The sequence below is a fragment of the Oreochromis niloticus genome, linkage group LG18 (assembly GCF_001858045.2).
Source record: "Oreochromis niloticus isolate F11D_XX linkage group LG18, O_niloticus_UMD_NMBU, whole genome shotgun sequence".
Lineage (NCBI taxonomy): Eukaryota > Metazoa > Chordata > Actinopteri > Cichliformes > Cichlidae > Oreochromis > Oreochromis niloticus.
In genome coordinates this window covers 3790886-3811373 of record NC_031982.2, presented here as the reverse complement: position 1 = coordinate 3811373, position 20488 = coordinate 3790886, and the positions used below count along the sequence as shown (strand labels likewise).

The window sequence follows — 20488 nt, the reverse complement described above, 5'->3', positions numbered from 1 at the left end:
CTGCTAATATCTGCTGAGTGATCTCTGGTTCTTCAAACAATCTGGATTAACTTTTACCCCACCTTGAAAAACACACGGGCAAATAAAAGACACACTTGTACTGTAAATTAAACTGAAAGTGCCTCACAACTACAGTACTGGGCAGAGATTTTTCTGCAGTGGCAGAAATACCTCAAACTGCTGCTATCCCACATTACGCTTCACTATATAACCCAAGGTAGCAGCCTCCATCCCTCCTACCCCACCAAAACCTCCTCTAGACCAAATGTCTGCATTCTAATTAAACCCAATCAAACCGAGCACATCTAACATTTACACTAAACGGGTCTCTATAAATAAAATGGATCTCTTCTAATTTAAGCACTCGGGCATGAAAGGCTTCTCAGCAGCGCCTGAACTCTTTTCCACCTTGCTAGAAGAAAAAACAAATTAGCCAACTTAGATTAAAGCATGCCTGCTGTGCACGACAGGTAGCTATTTTGAGGTCGAATTTTTGTCTCAGATCCTAATTTGGAGATGGCCCCTCTCAAAGAAGTCATGTACTTTTTGCTTGACTTTTGGTGAATGTTGGTTTTGCTCCTAGTTATTTAATGCTTTCACAAAGTTTTAGGAGTAGAAAAATGTTTGGGGGATTTCTTCTTCTTGTCTAATTCAAAAAATATCATTATATTGTCAAAAAATGTAATACTGCATCAACATGTAGCTAAGGGTAAGCTGCTATTATCAATCCGCAATATAATTTCAACTTTTTAGCCAAGAAGAGAGGGAATGGAATAAGATCTATTTCTATTTGTTAGTGCTGAATGCTGGGTGGGCATTTCTTTCTGAATACAGAATGCACAAAGAAACAACGTGATAATTATCTGTGTGTAGTTGACTTACTGGCAAGTCCCAGTTTGTGACAGCGCCTATGATAAAATCTCAGGTTTTCATTTGTATGAATGTACTGTGTGTGTTTGTTTCCCCAGTGTACCCCCAGGAGACTTGTGGAGTGTGAAATGACTGAATGCAGCTTGGCAGCCAGCACTCCTGAGACACCCGTGAACATAGAGACACAAACAAGTCTGCAGTTGGATTGACAAAATTATAATTAGTGTTTTTAAGAGGTAAATGTGAAAGACACTATGTCTCTGAAAGTCCACAAAAACACTCAGTTTACACATACATATTTGGTATAGTTAGTTAATTGCTAAAACAGTATAAATGAATAAATGAAGAGATTTGTCTCCCTCTCTCTGTCTTTCTCTCTCAAAATCTCCCTCTCACCGCCTGGGGGGGGGGGTGAAATCTTTAAGCTCAAGTCTTCAAGTCCTCCACCAGAGACCTGGGAGTTTGAGGGTTCAGTATGTTAGCTGTTCCCGGACTGCACTCTTCTGCAGAGATCACTGATGTTGCGTCTGGAATCTGTTGGAACTGCTCTTCCAGTTTGAAGGTTACAGCTTCTAATTACTACTGGGACCTATTACCTCTGGGTACACTTTGGACATCTTCTCTTCCACATCTGGATCCAGTTGTTCCTTCCGTCTTTGGTACTTTTGTATTTTTATTGTTCCTTCTTTCTGATGTTGCTGTCTGTTGGGATTCCCACATCGATCACAACTGCAGTCTTCTGCTCCTTGTAAACCAGCACTAAGTGTGGTTGATTGGTCAGCAGCTGGATGTCTATGTGGAAGCTAAAGTCCCAGAGGACCTTAGCCCTGTTGTTCTCAAGCACCTTTGGTGGTGTCTCCCATTGGGACTTGTTGGCTTCTAGTCCATATGTGGGGCAGATGTTCCTCTACACTATTCCATCCGTTTTGTTGTTCATTTCAATATACACTGTCACAGAGTACATCCTGTTGGATTGTCTCTATACAGTCTGCATCTTGGGTCATGTTGGCTGGGGTACAATGCTGCCTCTATGAATCTGGTCCTTAGGGCCTGTTATGCTCCCATGATCAGACCCTCTGTGTTCTTTAGTGCTGGAATTTTCTAGCAACTGTTAGGATTTCTCGATGTCAGCTCTTTCTGTCAGTGCTACATCCCATGTACTGGTTTGGTTGTCCATGATAGCTCCTCCTCCTAGTCATCATCACCATCTGTCTTCAGCTGCCTGAGGCATTTTTTGAGCAGCTCATCTCAGTGGGACATCTTCCTGAGGTATTCATGGATGCTCTGTGTTTCATCCTGCATTGTGGGACTCTGTCATGCATTAATCCTAACCCAACCTCCTTCCATTGCTCATAGAGCTTCAGGGTGCTGGACCTTGGGTGAAGACCATCGTGTATTGTGAGGAGTTTTTGTGTCTTGACACCAGTGACATCCAACTCCTCCTGTGGTCAGCTTATTATTTCAGCTGGGTATTATATAACCGGTAGGACCTATGTATTTAGGGCTTGGATCTTATTCCTACCATTTAGCTGGCTTCTCAGAACCTTTCTTGTCTTCTGTAAGTATGTTCATCTTTGCCACATTTGCTGCTTGCCTGCCAGATATCCAGGTACGTGTAGCTGTCTTGCAGATGTGATATTCAGCTTTCTAGCAACTTTACCCCTGCCGTCTTGATCATCTTTCCCCTCTTTCAACTGTTTGACCACAGAAGAGTGAGTTCTAGGAACAGCTAAGATACAGTGCAAGACCCTAAGCTCCCAGGCTTCTGGTAGAGGACCCAAGCTTTAAGGACAAACAAAGACCACCCGCAGGGCTGAAAAGCAATGACAAAGTGTCTTGAAAATCTGATGGAAGGCTGAGACAAGACGGGCATGTTTTTCTGCTACTCTAGTTTTGTGTAATGTTAAGATATCCGCATAGATTATCATGCATGTCGCATGCTCCCCCCAATACTAAAATAGCACTGTATATGGCAGATTACCTTCCACATTTGGTGCTAATCCCTCTCTGACTACCATTGCTGCTTCATAAATACAGACTAATCCAATAAACGCTAACTGAATGACCACAAATTGAAGGATGCATTTCGAATAATTAGAGTAAAACTGTGTTCTTTTGTGCTACTGGTTAATTTTATAACAAATGCACTGCAGCTACTTTTTTGTATCAAGCAAGATCAAAAACTATTCTACACTCAGGTCTTTTTTGTGTGCCTATGTTTGTTGTCATGCACATTTAGAAATTAAGATCTAGGAAGCCATGTACTTCATCTTACTTTGTATCTGAAATTAGCCATTGCATTTGATTTATTTTGCTTTATAATCCCCAAACTGGAAAACTACTGAGCTCCCTCAAGGGCACAACACCCTGAAAACCTTTGAGCTCAGTTCCATTGTAAAGGTACAACACTTTTCAAACTTTAATTCTAGCCTCGGCTAGGGACTCAACAGTTAAATCACAAGTCTCTAAACCACGGTGTCTTTTGATTGAAACGGGTTGTTTCCAAATGAGAGTGGAGAGCAGTTTTCCCTCCATCCGTCTTGTCCATCCATCTTCGTTACAAAAGGCTCTCTTGTCTCTCTGGCGTCCCCCACCCTGACACTACTCCACTCCTGAAACCAGCTAGTATTAAGACTGACTCTTCAATCCCAGACAATCGATGCCGTCACTTACCAACCGAGTCACACCACTGATTACCGCGTCCCTCAATTTACACTGCTGGTGGTGAAAGGTGGAAGGGTGTGTGTGTGTGTGTGTGTGTGTGTGTGTGTGTGTGCTGCTATATGAGGTGGACTCCCTGCTGGGCTGGTGTGCGCATAATAAGACTCTGCTGCCTTCAGGTGTAGATGTTTGAGAGGAAATAACTTCATTGCTTATAGTAGATGCAATGAATGTTTTTTCTAAATCATTTTATCCTTAGATGACTTGGAAAATAACACTGCCAGGAGGGCTCTGCAGTCTGCTTTTTCACAAAGCAGCTGACACCGTGTGAGCAGATGTTGCATCGCGGCGACAGAAAGCATGTTGATCAGTCTCCCGCTTGCTCGTAATTATGAATACACGAGCTTCTATGCTTGCAAACTCAAGAGTCACACCATTTGAATATGTGTATTTACTTTATGACATCACTCTGCATTGACTTCCAGAAAATTACACTTCCAGCAGAGTCTCCAGGTCACACACACTTGGACCATTACCTGCTGCAGCTGAAAGAAAATCAAACAAAATTTTCCTCAAAATAACATTTTCTTCTTACTGCACTTTAAAAAGAGAAAACAGGAAGTTTCAAGACAAAGCAAAGCCTTTTTTCTGTCAGCTCACATGTTAGATTACAGAACAAAGTACAGAAAAAATCTATCTATCTATCTCTCTCTCTCTCTCTCTCTCTCTCTCTCTCTCTCTCTCTCTATCTATCTCCGTCACCACATGCTTTCTTCTTGTCTGGGCCCATCTTCATCAGCCGTCTTAATGAGTTCCATTGGAACTCATTTGAGTCTGTGATTAGATTCCTGCTAATAAATTATGTGTGTTCTCAGCAGGTTGCTATCTCTGTGTCGGCTACCACTCAGTGTGTGTCTTCATGTGTAAATGTGTGTGTTGGAATGGGATGGGACGGAACAGAATCAAAACCTACTGAATACTAATGTTCACTGTCTTCTAATCATTTCATGTAAATTGCACATTTTTGAATATGTCTGTGTGTGTGTGTGTGTGTGTGTGTGTGTGTGTGTGTGTGATGTCTGATAGCTACCAGATAACAGATACAGGACATCTTGTGTCCTCCTGATGCATAAAATGTTAATAATCGTAATCTAATAATCATTAAAAATGCGGACCACCTATTAACTACTAATGAACCAATGAAGGCAAAATGTAGTAAAGGCATAATGGATTCTTTTCTGTTGGCAGCTGATACTAATTTTAATGACAAGGTGAAATTTCATCCCCCATACGCGAAGGCTAAAGGGTTGGCATTATGCAAATCTTTTTATTACTGTATAAACCCATCATGTAACCAGTAGTTTAACATCAAATAGGTTTTACAGTCTGGCAGTCTGTCTGAAGTATTGTGGTGAGCCAGAAGTCTGGTTGTGGCTCAGAAACTTCACACTCTTCCCATCCACTGCACTGATACAGCGAAATGAGGTGTTGCACAAATGTGGGGCAAGCTGCTCGCTGACTTAATCACTGCTGTTTTCATCTGGCTTATTTTGGCGATTTCTGTTTAGTGGTTGGTCATATTAGAGAAGAAGTAGCCATCCAGATAAAATTGTTTATGTCTGAATGCTTCCATTTTACTGGACAAGAGTTATTTTTTGCTTGTATTGTTTGCCATACCATATAACCAATGGACCAGGAGGTCACTGATTCAGGAGGTAAAGACTGAGTCACAGTACCACTAAAGACTCTACAGAGAGTGATAGTTACAAAGAGTAATAGTTATTTTTGTGAAGAAAAGTGAAGTGAGCGGTAGGAGTGTAATGACACGAGGCTGGATGAGTGTGTTACGTGCCAAGAGATGTGGCTTTGCTTTTGTGTTCTTTTTATCTTTCAGGTGTCAAGCCTCCACCCATTGGCCAGTTCAAAGTTGGTTGGCATGTGTCTATTGGCTGGTCTGGGCACCGGGCACTACAAATGAGCAGCTCCCTGGCCAGCTGGTCGCTGCTGCCTTCTGTCTTATGACAAACATTTGTGTGAAGGCTTCTGTGTATTTTGAGAGTGTGTGGTGGGAGGCTGGGCAGGTAAGCTGGGGTACCCTATACACTGGCTGCAGAGTTTAAACTGTTAGACACACTAGGTTATGCGGTTGATGCCACGTTTGTATGTTTTTACTGACCTTTTGTCGAGTAGCTAGGTAGGCCTTTTGTTTTGCATTTTTGTTTTAGTTAGGCCCTGGAGGCTATCCACCTCCTTTTTGTTTTATTAATTTCTTTGATTTGGCTTAACCGCCCAGTCCTCCTCCCCCACCTTTTTCTTTTGTTAAGTTTGACTATCAAGGCAAGCAACCGATAAATCCTGCCTAATTCTTAACTTTCCCGTTAACTTTCCTGTTGTCCTCCTGTTTCCTTCATTGATTGTGGTTGTCCGGTGTTGCTGTCTCCTTCCTGCCTTTGCCTCCACCATGGTGGGGGCCATGGTGGGGCGGTGTAACAGAGTGCAAATGATGTTGTAGAGATGACATTTATTGATATCACCATGAATGCATGTGGATATACCAAAAATACTGGCTGACAAAATAAATTCCAATTTCTAGAAGTTTTAAGGTAGAGGAATGTTCCAGCATGATAATGATCCAAAAGCACACTGCAAAAGATCCCACAAGACTTGAAACCTATGTATGACCTGCCCGAGTTTCAGCATGATATAAATCCAGTAGGTAAGTCGAGTCACACAAACCCAGTATTACAAGATTGCTTGAAACACATCTTAAAATGGAATATGTCCAACTATGAAGGAATTCACAAGCAAGCAATCTTACTTCTTCTCCTTCTTTTCTTAAAAAAATGTCATCATGCTGAGGAAGTGCATACGAATGCAGAAATGCAGCACTGGGACCAGGATGCTCAAGGCTGGGACCCGTTTTCATTGAAACATCAAAGAAACATTAAAGAAAGACAGACTCTCTCTCTCTCTCTCTCTCTCTCTCTCTCTCTCTCACACACACACACACACACACACACACACACACACACACACACACACACACACACACACACACACACACACACACAGACACACACAGACACAGACACACACACACACACACACACACAGACACACACAGAGAGAGAGACAGAGAGGGAGTGAGAGAGAGTATCCTACAGAAGCTGCTGAATTCCATCATACCTGACTCAACTTGTGAGTACTTATTTAGCATACAATACCCCCAAAACCAAAAGACATGACAGTGCTGCGTGCTCTGCAGTTCTGCCCGTTTGAAGAAGAGATTTAAAAAGTCCACTACAAAATGGTCAGTGATCAAAGGATGTAAAAGAAAGGTATGGAGCAAATACAGTGTTTCTGTATAAGCCTGGACACAGAAGTGGACAATAGCACCACTATAAAATGCATTAAGGTGTGGAGATGTAGCTACAGGTCAGTGGAAGAAAAAATGGCTTACTGGACTCCAAGATACTGCACAACAGTTTGTCTTCCGTTCAGTTGAGATGCCTCTGAGGTAGAACTAGCACAATGCTGCCAAGTATTCAGCTCGACATTGATGCTTGCTCATACAGCATTTGTATGGCCTACAAACACTGCTGCTACCACAGTGGAGTACCAAGAAGGGAGGATTTTTTTTTGTGTCTTCAGCAGTAACACTGAATGCTTTTAGACCGAGGTCAGGCCCAGCGTATCCTGTGGCCCGTCTGCCTTGTGATTTCCTGATGTTTTTCTGTGTTGGTGATAATCCAAAGTTAAAGTATTAAATTAAACATTAAAGTTGAGTTATACTACACCTTTAAAAAGTTGTTTCTGTTACTTCTAAACCAAACCACATTGATACAAATAGGGTGGACAAAATTTTTAAAAATCACTAAAATGAAGTCAATTTAACAGCCTCCAAAACGATCACGTTAAACCAACATCTCTCTGAGGCAATTTAAAACAAACTGAAAATTACAACAATCCAAATTTGCACTGTTGCACTTTTAGCTTCGATATATAAATTGACAAATTAGTTCATTTTACAAACCTTCTTGGAAGCAAATCTATAAAGTTTTATTTTGTTGGCACAACTACAGTTAGATGTTTCCATCTTGCAGTATTTATATTTGACAGTGTGAATGTGTGCAATGACAGAGCTGTGGATGACAAAAGCAGCCTTGATTCAGAAAGCTGGAGGCAGTGAGAGGAAGACAGAATATGTGTCAGTGGTGAACTGACATGATTTGGGGAAGTTTGGTGGGGGGGTCCAAAGTGGCTTGCAGATGCACAACAATTGTTTGCACTATAGGGACTGTATTTGGGCTAGACTTCATGGCCTGCCTGATCTATGCCATGCTTGGTTTTGATTGAAAATGGTTCAGTGTAATATTATGTTGAGATGAACTTTCTCACAAGTAGTTCCTTTCACTATCCGGAGCCCGTCTCTTGGACAGTCTCAGTTCACCTTTTGCTTTGCGCCCATTTGCATTTCTTTATCAATACTGAATTAGAAAGAAGGCAGTAGATGCACTCGCCTTGAGTCCATATAAAAGATTTGGTGGGTGATCCCGATCACCAGTACTGACAGAATAAAGTTGACCAGTAAGCACTGTCTAAGATTCTTTATTTAATAACGATAGTGGGCTAGAGCTACAGGGTTACAGCTGAGTAAAGGGATTTGTTGAAAGTAAATGAATTAAGAATAAAAAGAACTTACACTGTTTATTTGCCCACATTCTTATCTCCACGCTTCCAAAATTCTAAAGCATCCCTGGTGGTGATACGCATACTGTATTCCTATGCACATATGCACACCACCATTATCAATATTTAATACCTACAGGGACCGCTCCACAGTTGGTGTGGAAGTTCAAAAAGTGTGCCCTTCACGGCTTGAGACAGCATGAGTAACTATTCAGGAGAGCTTCTTATTTATTTATTCAATAAGATGAGAATTTTTATTTTGTTTTGATCAGTTTGCATTAGTTTCTTCCCAGCAAGTGACACAAAAAATGAAAGATAATGCTGGCTCCAATATGAAATGTAAGCCTTGCTCATATCAGTGGTGTCACTGCAACACAATGTGGCCTAATCTATGGAGCCACCCAGAAGCTCCAGATATAATTTCTGAACCACAATAGCGGTCCTGATACTGACACGAGTATATTGGTAGATGGTATATTATTCTTCAATGAAACATCTTCTGCAGTATGATTATCTCCTCTATATTGTGTTTGTTCACAAAACCATTGTAATGAACAAGTGTTTCTTTGTGGAGGGTTTTTTTTGTTAGCTTGATTCAACACAATACAGAGACGTTAGAATAAAAACCCTGCTTTTACACTGAAGAGTCCGACTGAGGCCGTTTATAATCCCAGTTGGCTATTTATATGTGCCATTGTGTTATTTTTAATCATAAAAGTGTTTCCTACAATGGATTTGTCAATCTGCTTCTCCTACAGCGTTTCAGGAATTGTTGTGGCGAGGATATCGTAACGACCCGCAAAACAAGTTTTTCAAAACTCTGCACTAGAAAAAAGAACCTTTGATAGGTAACAAACACAAACAGAGCCATTAAAAAAGTATTCTAGTACAAAATGAAATGACATCACAAGTGATGAGTTCCAAGTATTATTGGCAGATTGTACTTAAAGTGTCAGAAAACAGATGATCCCACTAAGTATTGCATTATATATATAGGGCTTTAATTGTAATATATTATAATAATAGTTAATAATGAATAAAAATACAATTTATTAAAATAATAAGTCCAATTTTACTATCAGAGATGTTGTAGTCGCTGTCACAAAAAGTTCACTCTAAAGAGGATAAAATGGGGCATCCCTTGTATCATCACTTGACAACAGAATTTTTTTTTGAGGATTTGAATTAAGATGTTGAGAAAATGTATTTTTTCTGTCTTTTGGTGCTTTATTTTTCATTGTTTTCATTTTCAAGTTACTAGCTGTCCCCTTTGTTAGTGCTGTAACTAGCTTTGGTGATGTTCTCATCGTAATTTTATTGCTTGAACCACATGAAAACAGTTTTTATAAAAACCAGTGTGGCCCATTTGTGTATTGTCATACAAAATACAGACCTATATAATTATATCGTGTTCAGTATAATATATATATATATATATATATATATATCTGTATATGCATTCACATGCCTGTGAAGGTTCTCAGTCATCCAGGTCATAGTAATCTAAGGCAGTGTTTCTCAACCTGTTGGAGCCACGGCACATATTTCACATTAGAAAAATCACACGGCACACCACCAAACAAAAATGTCACAAAAAGCATTTTGATAATTTTTCCCTGCGCGCCAGGTATAGTGGAATTGGTTCGGTTTGTACCCAGTATACCCTTTTTTTTGCTTTTTTTCTCCAGGACTCAGGTCAGATCGACTATCTTTTTCTTTTCAAATATTTATCTTTTACTGTGTTGTCTCATAGCATGACTATTATTTAATTTCTTCTTCTTCTTCTGTTTTACAGTTGGTAAAACAGTTGGCAACCCATTTAATTAGAGCAGGTAGTTGTACTGGCCTCTAGTTACTCACGGCGATTGCTTATAAATCGCTTGCACAGCACACCTATGTGCCATGGCACAGTGGTTGGGAAACACTCATCTAAGGAGCTTGGAAAGAAAAGTGTCTGGACTTCTTTAAGTTTCATCCGAGAAGCTTCTTCCGTTCTAAGAGCAATTGGTGGAGTGTCCCAGATTTTTAAGCCCTGTTGGGAGTCTCTCTAAGAGGTTTATGAACCCACTACTGACCTTCTGCCTAATCACATGAGCCAAGGAGTAAAAACGGGTGTGGGTCGCTATCAGCCAAGGTTTCGAGTGAACCCATTGTGAGACCTTGCCCCACCCTGTCATGTGACTTACTCAGATCAAATGACCCAAGATGTAAATGGGCATTAAGGCATCTGGGATCTCAAAACTGGAATCTTAAAGCTTCTTGGATAAGAAATGATAGTTTTCTGCACAAATCCAAAACTTCCTGTCCTCAGTCTGTTCCATAACAAATTTGATTCAGTCGATCATGCATGGGAATGCAAGCCTGAATATCATGAAGCAAGTTTCAGTGACAACAAACAACTGATCAATGTATGCGTGAGCATGTGCATTAACACACAAACACAAACGCACACACATACTGACAGTTTCTATGCGAGTTTCAAAATTAGCTGTCACAACCATTAATCATGATGTGCTAATCAGGTCTGTTTGTGTTAGTTTGTCTCCCTCTGAGAATCATGCTGTTTCTAACAAATTAATCCCCCCCAACAGAGTGTACGTGTGTACGTGTGTAAATAAACCAAATGGTCTATGTTTTGCAAGGTGTTGCTCTGCATGCTTTCTCCACTCTCTTCTGAAATTTGAAAATATGCCAGTATTTTGCTAATGATTACTAATAGAAAGACAAACAAACAGGGCGCTCTACAGTACTGCCTATTGTTTGCTTCAAATTTCATCATGCATGTTGTTCTTTGTGTCTCTGTGGTACTGAATAAGAAGAGCTGAGAAACACACTGAAAAAATGCACATTGAAAATCCTCTCTTCGCTGAGAAGCATCTGTTATCCTTCCAGCATAACAACGAGCACCGATCCTAGATAACCATTAGCTGTTTTGTTGTTTAATTCTGAATTTCATGTATTTTGCAGATCTCAGATAGTTGTAAATATCGCCTTGTTACCAGAAAAAAACATAGTAAACTGAATGCATCTAGCAAGGATTGAAGCTGAAGCCACTGTGAATGCACCCAAAAGCACATTGCAGTGTGCAGCCAACTTTTCTTTAGGTTCTATCTACCAGGATTCCAGTAACCTGTTTAGTGTTGGAATTATAGTTAGGTTCATATCAACCCTTTTATAAGAAATTTTCACCTTCTTGGTGCACAACCATGAAAATCTTATAACACAATACTATCAAGTCAAAAACATAACTGATTTGGCAGGCAGTTCAAGTCAATTTTAGTTATATAGCACCACAACAACAGTTGCCTAAAGGCACTTTATATTCCAAGGTTAAGATCCTACAATAATATGGAGAAAACCCCAACAGTCAAACAACCTCCTATGAATAATGGTGGAAGTGGGACGGAAAAACTCCTTTTTAAAGGGAAGAAACATGTAGCAGAGGAAGGTAATATCTGTTTCTGACACCATGATTCTTTCACATATGGCTCTAATTCTATATAACTCTAAATGTCTATTTCCTCATTATGGACTCAGTCTCTAAATTTTGGACCTCAGTTGCTGGAGGTAGTGCTACTACTAAGGTACTCAGCTAAAAATTTAATTTTGTTGTTCAGTCACAAAAACACAACATGGATTCAAATCTTTCAAAGAGTCTATTACGAGAGGGCACACAGTAGAGTCAGAAGTATAACTATAGTATAACTGTTTAGGTACATTTATTTCAGTGTACACCTTGTTTAAAAGATCAATACATTAGAAAATGTGCAAAAATAAGTTACACAGAATGAAAGACTGACAGTCTGCTATAAAAATCAACAGTGGGACAACCATTATCTTCTAACTAAAAAATCTATTCATCACAAAACTGTGGAGTATGTATCACATCATATGGCTTTTTAAAGAATATCTATTTGATGACTGCAGTTAAGGATCTATCTTTGGTCTAGCCTCTGAGTTTTGTCAAATATGGCACAGACTGTAAATCAGTCGGACACCACTTACAAAGTAAAAAAGAATAAGAACATTCAGATGTTTGTCTGACACCTGTGCACTCCATGTTTGTTATTCATGGCAGGATTTTATTCAGCACTCCCTCTCTATCTCTTTGTCCTTGTACTACGACTAGTAGTGGATCTGAAGCCACATAGTATGTGGTGTTTTGCATGATAGTACTGCATTTACTCCCCATTTGTAGAATCTCAGATCTGTGCAAGGAAGCAGACAGCTACTGTTAGTTCTGTGCTGCTCTGTTGTAAACCTGCTGTTGGTTTGTTGGCCACACTAATAATTTTATGCTATGACTGCATGGCATGGTTCATAGGCTCCATGCAAATAAAAATCTCACCATTTAAAGTTTTTGTTGTCCCAATCATCCACTGACACAAACAGACCACTTGCAGTAAGAATTGTCTTCTCAAAGACAACAACTGAGGCCCCTTCTGACACGGATAGTGGTGCTGGATGAAAAGCCAGGGGAACATCAAAATTATTCTCTGGTGAAAACATGGCCCAACATTCATCCCAAGAGACATGCTGCAAGCCTGGCATAAACTTTGAACTTGTGATGACTGGAGCCATTGAGCATAAAGTACTTTTATTTTGGTGTCAGAGAAGAAGCCTGCCCAAAAGGTTCAAATTGCTTATTTATCCTTGTTAATAGAGACTCAATCAGGCGTACAAGGTCGGAACAGAAGTGGATTTTTGACATCTGTTCTTATTATGTGGGGGAGGTTCCAGAGGTCATGGAAGTAAACTGCAGTTTAACGGTTCAATGCCGAGCCTGCCGTTATGAGACACATTGTTGAGAATTGAGTTATAATTAGGTAAGACTGACAGTGTCTTTGAGGTAATTAAGCAGAAAAGGCTGATGAAATTCCCTTAGGTAGGCAGGGAGGGAGCAGTGGCAGGAAGGAAGTGCTTTCGAGTCTGGAATTAAAAATGATTATTGGGACCTGATGTGTGAGAACAAAAGATTGAAAGAGGTCACACAGACAGAGTGAGACAAAGCACGCCATTAGGCCTCCAGGATCCTCCCTGTCTTATTTGTCATGCCTATTTGCTCCCATGTTAGTGCTGCTTATGCAACCTCAGAGAAGTGCCACCTTCTTCAGCTCAGATGCTTTATGATGCTATAACAGTTAGCCATGACAATATGCATCCAATTAACAGGGTTTATGCTATTAGTCAGCCAATCCATTCATCTAATGTGATTCACATCATTGCCAGATGACTTCATAAGGAAGATGATCTGACTGCAGATACACACCGACAAAGACAAGAGGGAGGGGTGTGTGAAGGAGATGATGAAAGCTCATTTAATCAGAGAGCCAATTCCATATGATGAGGGAACCAATGTTTCCTCCTCTCAATGATAATGATTTGAAAGGACAAAGCCATTTAGACTGATAATGCAGAATGTGAAAAGCCGGTTTTAATGGATGAAATATATGATATTGTCAGTTCATGTAAGGATGGACTGTAAAGACTGCCGCAGTGGAGAGTCTCAAAGCGGTAAAAGCCAGGACACGATCATTTATTTCAGCTTTTGAGGAGCTTTTAGGATTGACAAGCTAAGTAAGCCAGGAGCAGCATGAGGATTAGGAGCTGGAATTTTGATTAAAAGAATGAACTCTATGATACCTTGTCTGCACTTCAGAGAGGATTTTAAAGGAAAGTAGAAAGAGACTGCTTGCTCTGTCAGCAGCCCTTGGATGAATAAAACAAAGTGATATTGTGTACATCTAGACAATCTTTAGCAAAGGGTGGGACTAAAGGGTGCAGAAGGTGATGGTTGTAACCAGCGTTGGGTGCAACGTGTTGCAAAGTAACACATCGCTGTAATCACATGACCATTTTTTAGTAATGTAGTAATGTGACACATTAAGGGTACTAAAATCAGTACTGACATTACAGTTACAATTATGCCGCTACTTGCATTACAGAGGTTCATCAGCTCATCTGCATGACGGGCAGATAGAAAGAAGCGATGCACTACAATCAGCTGATTTCAGTTCATGTGAGAACAGGAGGAAAATAGTAGAGCGGTCCACAGCCTTTGAGGAGTAAATAAGGACATTACTTTTATTTTTAATGCATGAAAGGACAAGAGTGTAATGGTGAAATGCAAACTGCATCTGGGACAGAAACATTTGCATTATGTTGCCAACACAACTTAGGCTCTTTTCAAGCTTCTGCACAGACAGGACAGCTAAGGGAAAGATGATCTTTAACAGGTAAAACAAGCAGTGATAAGTAGTCAGGCTTGCAGCACTGTAGTCTCCATTTCCACCTGTACATGTTTCTACAGTAGAATCACCATGGCGACTGCTTTGAAGTCTCTTTGGGCTGGTTTTTAGCTTTGCTTTATGTTGTAGCTTTGTGTTCATACATGAAATCTAAAAGAAACATCATATGTATGTCCTCATAAGGATAGGGAACTCTGTTATGTTATGTTGTTAACTGGTAATTTTGTGACAATGCATTACTTTTATGACTTTTATGACTACATCAGTCTTTTTACATTGCCGTGGAGAAATTTTGTCCCTCTGCTTCAGTTCTTTGAGGTTCGTCACTGGTTTGTGCCCAGATTTCTTAAGGTGTCACGCAGTGTGTTTTTTCCTGTCTTTCTCCCCTTACCCACACCCAGTCGTGTTAGATGGCCGCCCCTCCCTGAACCTGATTCTGCCAGAGGGAGTTTTTCCTTCCCACTGTCATCAAGTGCTTGCTCAGTGGGGGTCATTTGATTGCTGGGGTTTTATTTGTATTACTGTAGTGTCTTTGCCTTACAGTATAAAGTGACTTGAGGTTACTGTTGTGATTTGGTGCTACATAAATAAAATTGAACAAAACTGAAATGAAACAAACTGAAGGTCCCACCACAGCATTTCAATCAGTGGCTTATCTCAGTGCTGAACACACAAGCTTCACACAAACTGTGGAATATGAAACAAGGCTGATTTTTGGAATACAAAAGCATACAAAACAGTGAAACGTAGAGACATTGGACTTTGGCACATGCCATCATCCACAAGAGCTGCACATGCAAAACCACTGCCAAGCAGAAACTAAATATGCTGAAATGAGCTTGTAGCAGATGGTAACCTTGGCTTCTTAAACAACAGTATCACAATGGACAGAAGACACAGAGATTAGTGAAAGGAAGAATTTAGACATTGAACTTATTATAACTGACACAATCAGTACTGTTACAAGCAGAGGTGATGTTTTTTTTTTACCCAACAGACTCTTTTGCATCTATTTTGTCAAACCTCTGCCTTTACCTCTGATAGTCACCAGTTTAGTGTTTATAGAACAGTACTCAGCTTCAGCAGTAGCTGCATCTCTGTCGCATCTATCAGCTTATTTTGGGCTAGGTGGGAATTAACTGGAATACTAGTCAGCAAAAAACAGGCATGTTAAGGTCTAAAGGTCATTTCTTCTGATATGAAAGCAAAGAGTATTTAAAGACACTTCCCTATGGGGAGAAAAAAAACAGCAGAGTGGCAAATCACTGTGTCAAAAAAGTGAATGTTCCACTTTTGCAATAGCTCTGACCTTTGTTAGCACACTTGTGAATGTGAACATTATTTTACTTCTAAAAGGCGAGGCGGGAAGAAGAAAAACAGCCTCTAACAACAGAGCTTCAAAGAAAGACAAATGTCTGAAGATGCAGTGGCATCTCTGAGTAGGTAAAGTCAGCTTTAGTTAAAACATTACCATAAACAGTTTGAATTTTTAATTTACTTTCAGAAAATAAAAAGAACCCTCCCCAAAACAAACAACAGTGTTTGGTATGACATATCAGGTGGAGAAGACGCGAAATGAGAAACCAAGTTCTCTCAGTTGTGGAAGTCCTCGAGTAAAGAAAGTGGTGGCCTGAAAATGATTAGAAATTTTCATAAAAGAAAAACCCAGTTTTGGGCTGCACACTACCTCAAATATTTAGACATAAAAATGCATATGCAAAGTTATATACCTAAAAGTGAAAACATAGCAAACAAAAGGAAGGAAAAAAAAAAGTTTTACAATTACCACTTACACAAACTTTAAATTAATATTTTTTGCACTTCCTTAAAGTAAATAGCAAGTTTTTTGTAATGCTTTGACATCACAAATATATTATGCATATGGCAGACTGTGACATTATGACACAAATGTTATTGCAACCAAGAAATATGCTAGGGCAGAGGTTTGTGAATAAGCTATTAAAATTACACACACCCTTAGGGGATACTTTAATTTCTTAGTTACTGAACAACTTTGCAGTTTTTTGTTAAAAGTACTTTTAAAAAATGCTATAGCTGCTGATTGTGTGTATTTTTGCATGTGTTGACTGTCAGAATGCTTTTTAAAGAGTTTGCAGAATACAAACTAGAGACGTTTCTCAGCTGGTAGAGATGTGCAGGGAGGTGCTGGGAGTGGGGCTGCACAACAAGACTGCGGGGGATCAAAACCTGAGATAAAGCAGCTTTATTACAAAAATAATAACACATGGGGTAAAAAAAAAATAATGCTGTGTTTTCCTGGAGTTGGAAAAAAAAAAGCAATGCAACAGCAGCTATAAACTGTCAGATTTACCACCAACATCAGGCCTGGCTAAGATAAATGGCTTGTTTTGAACCACTTTCTTTTCTTCATCTGACCAATTAAATACATATTTTGCAAGTGCAATATAAACAATCATTGTTTCCATACATAAATACAAAAAGCAGACAATGTCAGAGCTAGAGCACAGACTGGGGACAGGTATGAGTGCTCTGGTTGTTGCCATCTAGTCACATGCCACAGAATCCCGTTAATTAATGCAAGGACACACCCCGGGGATAGAGCTAAGGAAAAATACAACAAAACATCCCTGGGCAAGGTGAAAGTAATAAACGCACACATAAACACATCCACAGAGCTCGGAGACATGCTGTGCGGTTGAGTCAGTAGCAGCCCGTATCTGTTCGACAAGCAGTGTGAAAGCAGCAGTGGAGGAAGCCTGTGGAAGTGTTAAGCAGAGTGCCGCCCTCGGCTCTGCCCGCCGCTCGGTGTCACTCACTCTCCCGGCCCTGTGTCTCCAACACTTGTCTTTTCCTCTCTGTGTCTCTGGCCTCTGCACGTGTTTCTCTCTCGCACGCGTTCTTTCCAGAGCCTTCGGGCACGTCTTTTTGCCAGCCATTGGAAGCCATTTTCTGATAAATATTCACTTGCCCCCACCCCACACCAATGCCCCTCTCCAACACCACCATCACTATCACACACACACACCCCCTGCAGCCTGCTGTGTCTGTTTGAATGCTAATCAATTTCTCTGAAATTTCCACTGGCCTACTTATAGTTTCAGAGCCCCTCTCCTCATGTTTCCTTTCCCCTCCCTCGCTCTGCTCCCCTCTTATTTTCCCGGCGCGTTCGTTCCCTTTCGTCTTCTTATTGTACCTCCTTTGTGACTTTTATTTCGATTGATTGGATTTTGTTTGATTTCCTTCCTTTTAATTTCCTACCCTTTCCTCTGGTCTCCTCTTCTTGTCTTTCCTTCCCTCTTGTTCATCCACTCATGCCTTCCATTCTATTGTATTTTCTCCTCTGTGTCTCCTCTCTTTCTCTCGGTTTCATGGGCTACAGCTCCTTGCTTGTCCTCTACTTCTTTTTTACTCTTTCCATTTCACCCCATCCTCTCATTTCTTGTTCACCACAATCCCCGGCCCTACCCTCCCTTTATCTTCTCTCGTTTCTCCACACCAGTGCATTTGTTTTTTGTGCCGCCTAGTCTTTTCCTCTGCTGAACTTGCATCCAAAGACAGGTGAAAGAAGATGTAATCTTCCACCTTTCTCACACACTCTCTTTCTTGGCAGTGGCATACAGATGTAATCACTCAGTGGACAGGAGGAGCAGGTGGGAGTAGGGCGAGTGTTCAGAGGTAAGAGCAACTCTGAAAGGTTCTGAGGGAGTTTTGGTGCAATGAAGAAAGAAGGGAAGTGAGAGGATATGGCGTTAAAGCCTTCAGTGTGAATCAGCGGTGTGGGATAGTGTTTTCCACACCCTGTGAGTAGGAAGTGCTAGCAGCATCTCATCATCTCTCGCAGCCTCTCAGGGCCCCAAGACGCACACCCCCTTGGGAGCAGCAGCATATGGAGGGCTGAGACAAAAGGGGGAGGGAAGTAAGAACATGCACAGTACAGAAATGTAGAAATTTAGGATGGGGGGCAAGGCAAAAACAAGGCAAAGGTTACAAAAAAAACTTCAGGGGGTGGAAGGAAGGGAAGTGAGTTGCAGTGTGGGAGCTTTCTTTAAACACTCAACAGGATACACAGAGACAAAAAAAAGGACATGTAGAGAAGTAACAGAAAAAATGAGTACACCTATCAAATGAGCCAACACATGGGATATGCAAATAAAGACGGGGGGGGGGGGGGCTGAACAAGAGAAGGAAGGATGCAGGTTGAATAAAAGTGTGAGGCAAGGAGGAGAATAAAACCTTTGAGGGAGTAAACAGCACTGACTTGTATGTGGAAAGACATGAGCTCGGAGGGAGATCCAGAGACAAACAGATTCTTAAGGCTGTACAGGGTCAGTATGAGGGGGTACGCAAATTGAGATGGGTAAAGAAGGTTGGAGGGAAAGACTGATGGGGTGAGCGAAACAGCAGTGGAGGGAATTTTAGAGCGTGAGCATTATTAACAAAGGAATTTAATTGTCTGACTTGTAGCCCAGCAGTTAAACACTGAAGTTCAGCTGGTAACAAAGGCAGTGATGGGCAGCACTTCTATTTCTACCTGTACATGTTTCTACTGTAGGATTACTGTGGCCATTGCTTTAAAGTGTGGTTTTCATCTTTGCTTTGTTTTGTTGGTTAGAATCCTTTAATTTTCTCAAAAATCGACATTGCGCCTTATGTATGAATTCTGGTTGTGCTTACTGACCTCGAACTGATTTTATGTGGTACACAGCCCTCACAAATCTGTCAAAAAAATGTTTTAGTACAACTTTGGTCAGCTACGAAGCCGCACTGCTTGATGGATTGTCGGAGCATTACGGCCACCGTAGTCAGGAGCCTCGCTGAGTAATCTGGGTCCAAAACTCTGTCCGTTTAAGGTCCCAAAGTCAAACGAACACTGCGGCATCACAGAGTTAAAAACTGTCTAAATTCTTTCATCTTTAATAAAATGATAAGTGTTGCTGCTTTACCAGGTGTAACAATTAAGTGTAACATTTAACAAATTTAACAGAGTTAGAAGTTAGCAGGAAGTTAGCTCACTAGTTTTCACCTAAACATGATATAGCATGTTCTGACTGAGCGATTTCTGAAAAAATTCAAACGTACAGCTCTGATATCACTTCCAACATTAATGAAGACAGAAAACTAAACAGCAGTGACTTTTGTAGGGTTACTGAAGTTTGGCTAGCTGGTATATAATGATGTGCTAAGTGATCGCTAGCGACACAGCTATGTTAGCATAACATAAACACAAGCTGTGTCCCAAAACGTCGGCTGCATCCTCCGGAGGCCGCATTTGAAGGCCGATTACGTCACAGCCCGGCGACGAAGGCTGTCCCAATTCGTCGACTCCTTCAAATGCAGCCGACAAATGCGTCCTTCATTTCCCCGAATTTGAAGGATGGGTTGGGTGTGTCCTTCGTGGCCCACCATATCCCAGAATTCATAGCACGGTCCAGCCAAATTTCAGCTGCCAACAATGGCGGCTGCTACTAAGTTTTAAAATTAGTCTTATTAATCTTTCTGGGTCACAAAATAAACTTTTAACATATTTTCAGGCGAGAAAGTGGCTGTGTAGATTACAAATATCTGCTTGGTTTATCAAGACATCGCATATTTGCAAAAGCGCGCCAACGTTTTCGGAGACGTCTGTTACCCACCCACTCGATAGCAAACCGGGGGGTTCAATGGTCGCTCGAGCCGGCGAGAGCAGCGGACTCCTGGCTTCATCGTTTTCAGACCCCCGCTCTTTCGCTGCTCAGGTTAAACATGATATATAAGTCACTCGGATAACTTAAAAATGTAATTGTTTGCCTTATTTCGGTGTTTTATTTGTTCGTGAGTAAATCAGTTTGGCTGAGATCAAAGTTATTAGATTATTAGATTAAATAAAACTTTATTAATCCATCGGGTGGGTTCCTCCGGGATTTTCACACAGCTGAATAAACGTCAAAAAGAAAACTGATTAAACAGAAGTGTGAGACGGTCGAGAATTTACGCCAGTGTCCTGTTATATTTTAGATAGCAAGGAGCAAACAGCCGAGTTTATTAAACTCCACCGACAC

General features: G+C 40.7%; 1 protein-coding gene and 1 long non-coding RNA gene across 11 annotated transcripts in view; one reads left to right on the top strand and one right to left on the bottom strand.

Annotated features, from left to right (window-relative positions):
- The window catches only part of astn1 (astrotactin 1), a 418702-nt gene that overhangs the window by 96910 nt on the left and 301304 nt on the right, over positions 1–20488 (bottom strand). The window lies entirely within an intron of this gene.
- LOC106098812 (uncharacterized) lies at positions 1865–6541 on the top strand. Its single transcript, XR_001225127.3, has 3 exons — positions 1865–5612; positions 6125–6247; positions 6395–6541. It is a non-coding gene; the product is annotated as an uncharacterized LOC106098812 (long non-coding RNA).